Source organism: Schistocerca nitens, chromosome 2 (genome assembly GCF_023898315.1).
Source record: "Schistocerca nitens isolate TAMUIC-IGC-003100 chromosome 2, iqSchNite1.1, whole genome shotgun sequence".
Taxonomy (NCBI): Eukaryota; Metazoa; Arthropoda; class Insecta; order Orthoptera; family Acrididae; genus Schistocerca; species Schistocerca nitens.
The window spans coordinates 97211500-97219114 of NC_064615.1; the positions used below are offsets into that span (position 1 = coordinate 97211500).

At 52.0% G+C, this 7615-nt stretch overlaps 4 non-coding genes across 4 annotated transcripts; 2 read left to right on the plus strand and 2 right to left on the minus strand.

Annotated features, from left to right (window-relative positions):
* Positions 1-5013: 5013 nt before the first annotated feature.
* Positions 5014-5085, minus strand: Trnap-ugg (transfer RNA proline (anticodon UGG)). Its single transcript has one exon. It is a non-coding gene; the product is annotated as a tRNA-Pro (tRNA).
* Positions 5086-5466: 381 nt separating this feature from the next.
* Trnap-ugg (transfer RNA proline (anticodon UGG)) lies at positions 5467-5538 on the plus strand. The gene has a single exon. It is a non-coding gene; the product is annotated as a tRNA-Pro (tRNA).
* Positions 5539-6045: 507 nt separating this feature from the next.
* Trnaq-uug (transfer RNA glutamine (anticodon UUG)) lies at positions 6046-6117 on the minus strand. Its single transcript has one exon. It is a non-coding gene; the product is annotated as a tRNA-Gln (tRNA).
* Positions 6118-6674: 557 nt separating this feature from the next.
* Positions 6675-6746, plus strand: Trnap-ugg (transfer RNA proline (anticodon UGG)). The gene has a single exon. It is a non-coding gene; the product is annotated as a tRNA-Pro (tRNA).
* The last annotated feature ends 869 nt before the right edge of the window (positions 6747-7615 follow it).

Below are 7615 nucleotides of genomic sequence, written 5' to 3' on the forward strand. Positions count from 1 at the left end.
TTAGGGGGACGATATCCGCTTCCTCGTGGAGAGTGACAATTGTCGTGAGTGGCGGGGCGTGCAGGCTCCACCTGAGCACCTTGTTCTGCAGGCGTTGCAATGTCCGCATCCTGGTGACACTAATCGTGGCCCATGCAGCAGATCCATACGTGAGGGCAGGCAGGATAACTGTTCGGTAAATGCGGAGCTTGGTATGCAGGTTAAGTTCCCTACTGCGAAAGAGCGGGTACAGAGCCCTGGTTAGCTTTTGCCCTTTGATGGTGACATACTCCGCATGACAGTGGAAGAGCAACTTGTGGTCCATCTGGACCCCGAGATAGGTGGTTGTCGGGGACCAGGGCACCTGCACACCTGCAATCGAGATATTGCGGCGGAGGACTGGGCGCCGTTTCGTGAAGTAAACTGCCGTAGTTTTGGCGGCATTGAGAGCTATTTTGTTTGTCCGGCACCAGGTGATAGTGGCGTCCACCTGTCGCTGGAGGCGGGCGACGACGGCGTCAGTAATGCGGCCAGTGGTGTATAGCGCTGTGTCGTCAGCGTATTGTGCAAGGTGGCACTCGGGGATGACCGGCATATCATTGACATAGATATTAAATAGGATGGGAGATAGCACCGATCCTTGCGGAGTGCCTGCCGACAACTGGCGAATGCCAGAACGCATTCCCCGTTGAGCCACTAGGAAAGTCCTACCACGGAGGAAGTCATCCACGATCTTGACATAAATATCCGGTATAGGGGTCTGTGTCAGCATCTTGTGTACGAGGTTGTCTTGCCAGAACTTATCGTAGGCGTTTTGCAAGTCCAGAAAAACGGCAGCTGTCGACTTGGCAGTGTTGAAGCCTTTGCTGATGTGTTCAGTGATCCGTAGGACCTGAAGTTCAGCAGAGAGGTGCGAAGTGAATCCAAACTGTTCAGGACGGATCGTCCCAGCTGCTGCAAGAGGTTGGGAAAGTCGGTGAAGGATCACAGATTCAAGGACCTTCGCCATAGTGTTTAGGAGGCTGATGGGCCTGTTGTTGGTGGGGACTGTAGGATCTTTGAACCTCTTGGGGATCGCAATCAGCTTGGCTTGTTTCCACTGAGGGGGGAAAAGGCCAGATGTGAGACAACAGTTTAAAATCTTGGTGAACAAGATGAGTGGTGTGCGGGGAAGGTGGCAAAGATGTTCATTTAAAATTCCGTCCAATCCAGGGGCCGACCGGCCACGTTTCCGTCGAAGGATGCGCTGAATTTCTGCCATGGACGTAAGACGGGGAGCAGATTGGGGTGGGCGGTTGCGGAAAGCAGCAACAGCTGTCAGGACTTCATGTTCTTCCTGTAGTTCGTTTGGAGAAAGGTCCTGGACCAGAGGGCGGTTTTGGGCCTCAAACGCATCTGCCAGCGTTTCCACAATTTGCAGGGTATCATATGACAAGCCCGCTGCTGTGCGAATAGGGTGGGCAGTCGCTGGCTTAGAACGCCGCAGGGTGCGAATGACAGCCCAGTCAGATTTTTGGTGGAGTAGGAAAGTGGACATCCTGTCCTCCCACTGTTCAGACCTCCATTCGGCGAGCCGGTGGCTGAATTCGCGTTGGAGGCGTTTCATTTGGCGTTTGTCCTGGGGGTCACGAAACTGCTTCCACCTCCGGCGGCAGCGGTTCTTTTGCACCTTCAGCTCTCGTAACAGAGGGGGCAAGTCGTCCAGGGGTGTTAAATTTCGAGGTGCAGTGGAGGTGGAGAGTTTCACAGCTTTCCGTATTTTGGCGGTAAGGTAATCCACAGCACGGACTATATTGGCCGGTGTCGTCAAATCGAGGTCGTGTCGAGTGTTGTTATTAAGTACCCTGGTAAACTTGTCCCAATTGGTGAGGGTCGCAGTGGAACGAGCATCAAATGAAAGGGCAGCATTGGTGAGGTGCAAGAGTACTGGCTCATGGTCAGAGGCCAGTTCGTGGATAACTTCCAGCGAAAACTGAGCAGTGATGTTTTTGAAGATGGCTACATCCAGAACGTCTGGCTGGCAGTTAGTACGGACTGGGATATGGGTAGGTTCGTGGGGGCCATAGACTGATAGTGCCAAAGTATCCTCCAGGTCAAGGAGGAGCCGACCTTTGGGGTTAGACACGCGAGAATGCCAAGCTGGGTGCTTGGCATTGAGATCTGCCCCAATGATAAGCCTGTCAAAGGATGTCAATGTGCGGAGGTCTGCTTCCAGCAGTGGCTTGTTTGGGCTCAAATACGCTGCTGCAAAGGTAATGGCACCAAGGCGTGTGGAGATGGTAACTGCTGTGGCCTCTATGTGTTCCATTGGCTGGAGAATCTCTTGGGTATGGACAAGAGCTTTGTTGAGGAATACAGCTGTGCCTCCACCACGGCGGTCGAGGCGGTCAGAGCGGTAACACACCATATTGCGAAGGCGGAAATCGTCTGCCGGTTTGAGGTGTGTTTCTGTGACCAGTAAAACATCCACACGATAGTCATGGAGGAAGGTGTTCAATTCCGTCTTCATACGTTTTATGCCATTGGCATTAAAAATGCAAGTGACAAGATCCCGAGGGGGCTGGTGGTGGTGTGGAGGTCCATTCGCCATTACAACAATATTTGACTAAGCCCCTCCACTAGGGCGATGACCTTGGAGAGCCCGTCCTCCGACTGACGGATTTTTTGTGCAGTGTCACGAATAACAGCCCTGATGTGGGGTTTCGTGAAAAAGGAGATGACCTGGAGGATTTCACGCATGTCCGCCCGAAAGGACGCATCAGTCTCCACCACTGGGGCAGGGTCCTGGGTGGTCTGCTTGCCCCTACGGCGCGCAGGAGCAGGTGTAGTAGTAGGCAGAGTGGGGGTAGGGGCAGAGGGCTGAGACAGAGCCACAGATGAACTGGAGGGAGCTGCAGCTGGCTCCTGTAGTTGGTGAGCAGTGGGGGCTGTCACGGAAGACAGACAATGAGGAGGAGACCGGGCTGCAGCAGCAAAGGATATCGTGGGAGTCTGGGCAGGAAGGGGCACAGGAGCCACCAAACCATCTGGTGCCTGAGTGGCTGGTACCAGAGTGGCTGCTGAGGACAGTGCACCAGGCTGACCCCGCAAAACAGGGTAGTTGGTCATGTCCCGTAGCGGTGAGGGAGGTCGATTTGTTCTTGGTTTCTTTTTGGGTGGTCGAGAAGACTTCAGTGCCTTCTGGTAAACAGGGCACCCCCTCCAGGATGCCATATGGTGGGGATCGTGCGTTGTTCCCAAACATCTGGCACAGGTAGGTTTCTCCAAAGCAGGGAGTGTGCAGTTTTCCACTAAATGTGGGCCAGCACACTTAACACACCGCAACGGCAGGGAGCAGTAATTCCCAGTATGTCGTAAACGTTGGCATTTGCGACAGATGGCTGGCCCGTTCCGGCCCTCGTACGATTCAATCCGGACTTTCGTGTACAGAAGATACCGGATTTGGTAAATCCGCTCTATGTCCTCCCTCCGGGAAAGGGAGACGACGTGGGTAGGGCAGGGGATCAATGCCCTGGTCTCAGGATTCCTCTTGCTATACTGGTGGACCAAAGGATCTTCGAAATCGAGTCGAAGCAGTTCCTCCTTGACCTCCTCTGCCGTAACCTCTGGTGGCAAGTCCTTGATGACGATTTTGGTGCGGCGATTACCCGACGTCTGGTGGGTAAAGTAAGGCATCGCCTTTGATTTTACGAAGTCGAGAATGGTAAGATAGTCGTCCCTACTGTCAAGCAGGTATTTCACATAATCTTTTTGGTAAACAGCTCTCAATTGGCCGACAATGAGCCGCTGGAGCTCAGTGTTCAGTTTCGTGTAATTAGTGACATTATATACCACAATGGGGGGTATCCTCTCTTTCTTCAGAGGGCTTGACGGGATCTCTTGAGAAAGAGGGTCGGGAGCATGAGTCATTTCCTCATCCACAGGACCATCCGGTGCGGCGTCCCCCGGCAGGGGGGTATCGGAACACGATCCGCTGGCACCACAGCCCGCGTGGGCGGAGGGGCGTCTGGGGCGACGGCCAGAGGACTTTCCGACTGGGTCAGGGTGTCCAGAAGACTCGCCACGGTGGCAGGATGGCGTAGAAAGAGGTGCAGGTACAGCTGGGTGGTGGTCAGACAGAGCCGACGTGTTCGCCGCCTCACTACGAGAAAGATCAATGACTAGGCGGTCAGGTGAATCGTCGGACGACGACGCGGATGAACGGACCCTGACACGCGACGGTGGACAGTCTTCATGATGATCGGTTTCAGTGCCGGTGGTGTCCACAGGCGATTTGTAACGGTTGGCGCGATTCAAGCGATCCTTCGCCCGTTGCGAGGTGGGCGGAGCATTGTGCGCGACGGGAGGCCGTGGCCGAGCGGTGTTTCCGACGCGGTTCTCCCCGAAGGGCGGCGGTGCAAGAGTCGGAGGTTCGCGAAGACTGCTCCGCGAGTTTCCCCATAGCGGACGCGGGTCCTCCTGACATGGTCAGGGACCCGGCACGAGAGGACTACGCACACCAAAAACTTCCCAGCTATCCTGGGGTAATAACTACCAAAACACCAACGCCGAAATAGAAGATATACCAACGCAGTAGGCGGTGCAAAAACTATAACGATACGACACGGTAACGCACTCGTATATATAATAACACTTTCAGGGATCCAACCTGAAGCACGAAATGCTTATGCTTTTGCTACTAGGATTAATAACGGGACGTAAGGGATTCAACTGCGAGAAGACGACCTCAGCTGTTTCTCCCAGCAGGAAAGACATCTCACCCTTTTGTGTGCTGCATGCGCATGCATTTAACAAACTTGCATGCGATGTACTAGTTCCTGGGAAACTAATAGAATCATTGTACGTGCCAGTCTTTACGTATAGATATAAGTAAGCGAAGACGGCTTAATCCTGGCACGTAGATTGCTTTCCACAAGACGCACCTGAGAGTCTGATAGGCCGGTGGCCCGACATGCAGATTGGTTTGTTGCATGGCTTACTTTCAGAGACTCGCCAGTTTATCGTAGTGCTTGGTTGTCGCGAAAGTGAAAAGTAGGGCCTGTCCGGGATTTGAACTCGGGACCTCCTGCACCCAAAGCAGGAATCATACCCCTAGACCAACAGGCCGCACATGGAAGCAGGTCTGCACCCCGCCACCTACTGAGGTCTTGCCGCACTTGCTAGTTGCAGCATCCGATCTGGACCATATTCTCAAACAGGTTTCTTAATCCGGCACCTACAACATGCGCTGTGCTGAACACCAGTGTATGTGAATGCTGAAACAGCTGCTTGAGTTGTGTGACAGAATTTCGACCGTGTGAAGTGCAAATGTTATCGTGTCACGCACTATCCGCCCACTACGTAGCGTTCTGTGTCAGCACGCAGTTTTCGACGGTATCCTGTGTCCATAGCTGTTTTCATAGCAAGGCTGGACTTTGAATCCAGCGATCCGAGTTCGAGTCTCGGTGGAACCTGTAGGTGGCGGGGTGCAGACCTGCTTCCATGTGCGGCCTGTTGGTCTAGGGGTATGATTCCTGCTTTGGGTGTAGGAGGTCTCGGGTTCAAATCCCGTACAGGCCCTACTTTTCACTTTCGCGACAACCAAGCACTACGATAAACTGGCGAGTCTCTGAAAGTAAGCCATGCAACAAAACAATCTGCATGTCGGGCCACCGGCCTATCAGACTCTCAGGTGCGTCTTGTGGAAAGCAATCTACGTGCCAGGATTAAGCCGTCTTCGCTTACTTATATCTATACGTAAAGACTGGCACGTACAATGATTCTATTAGTTTCCCAGGAACTAGTACATCGCATGCAAGTTTGTTAAATGCATGCGCATGCAGCACACAAAAGGGTGAGATGTCTTTCCTGCTGGGAGAAACAGCTGAGGTCGTCTTCTCGCAGTTGAATCCCTTACGTCCCGTTATTAATCCTAGTAGCAAAAGCATAAGCATTTGCAGCGTTGCCCATTCACGTGTGGACTGCAATTAACAATTTGCATTACATGATCGTAGCTAAAATTCTGCATATACAATTCCAACTACCGGCTCGTACTCATTTCTAGAAACGATCGCAAAACACAGCGTCAGGTTCCACCGAGACTCGAACTCGGATCGCTGGATTCAAAGTCCAGAGTGCTAACCATTACACCATGGAACCGGATGCCTGTAGCGGTCTTCAATTCAGTAGCATCATGTAATTAAGCAGATAAGATGCGATGTTATTACATGTAGCGTCCTCAGGAAGTGTTTGCGTGGCAAATGAACCAACCAAGTAGGCTGGAAGTGGAAGGAGCACCTTCGAATGTAGCGAGAATTCTTGCCAGTATTCGTACATGAAGTGATGTCGAAGGCTCAGGTAATCAAAATCGCGGAACAGCCACTTTCGTATGGTGGATGCTTTGTGCTGGAAGCAGCCTAGCTATGAAAACAGCTATGGACACAGAGTACCGTCGAAAACTGCGTGCTGACACAGAACGCTACGTAGTGGGCGGATAGTGCGTGACACGATAACATTTGCACTTCACACGGTCGAAATTCTGTCACACAACTCAAGCAGCTGTTTCAGCATTCACATACACTGGTGTTCAGCACAGCGCATGTTGTAGGTGCCGGATTAAGAAACCTGTTTGAGAATATGGTCCAGATCGGATGCTGCAACTAGCAAGTGCGGCAAGACCTCAGTAGGTGGCGGGGTGCAGACCTGCTTCCATGTGCGGCCTGTTGGTCTAGGGGTATGATTCCTGCTTTGGGTGCAGGAGGTCCCGGGTTCAAATCCCGGACAGGCCCTACTTTTCACTTTCGCGACAACCAAGCACTACGATAAACTGGCGAGTCTCTGAAAGTAAGCCATGCACCAGGACAAACTGCATGTCGGGCCACCGGCCCATCAGACTCTCAGGTGCGTCTTGTGGAAAGCAATCTACGTGCCAGGATTAAGCCGTCTTCGGTTACTTATATCTATACGTAAAGACTGGCACGTACAACGATTCTATTAGTTTCCCAGGAACTAGTACATCGCATGCAAGTTTGTTAAATGCATGCGCATGCAGCACACAAAAGGGTGAGATGTCTTTCCTGCTGGGAGAAACAGCTGAGGGCGTCTTCTCGCAGTTGAACCCCTTACGTTACGTTATTAATCCTAGTAGCAAAAGCATAAGCATTTGCAGCGTTGCCCATTCACGTCTGGACTGCAATTAACAATTTGTCTCTAAAAGTAAGCCATGCAACAGGACAAACTGTATGTCGGGCCACCGGCCCATGAGACTCTCAGGTGCGTCTTATGGAAATCAATCTACGTGGCAGGATTAAGCCGTGTTCGCCTACTTATATCTATACGTAAAGACTGGCACGTACAACGATTCTATTAGTTTCCCAGGAACTAGTACATCGCATGCAAGTTTGTTAAATGCATGCGCATGCAGCACCCAAAACGGTGAGATGTCTTTCCTGCTGGGAGAAACAGCTGAGGTCGTCTTCTCGCAGTTGAACCCGTTACGTCCCGTTATTAATCCTAGAAGCAAAAGCATAAGCATTTGGAGCGTTCCCCATTCACGTGTGGACTGCAATTAACAAAACTCAGCGTCAGGTTCCACCTAGACTCGAACTCGGATCGGTGGTTTACTGGTATAGAGAATAAGCATTATGTATTTATTACA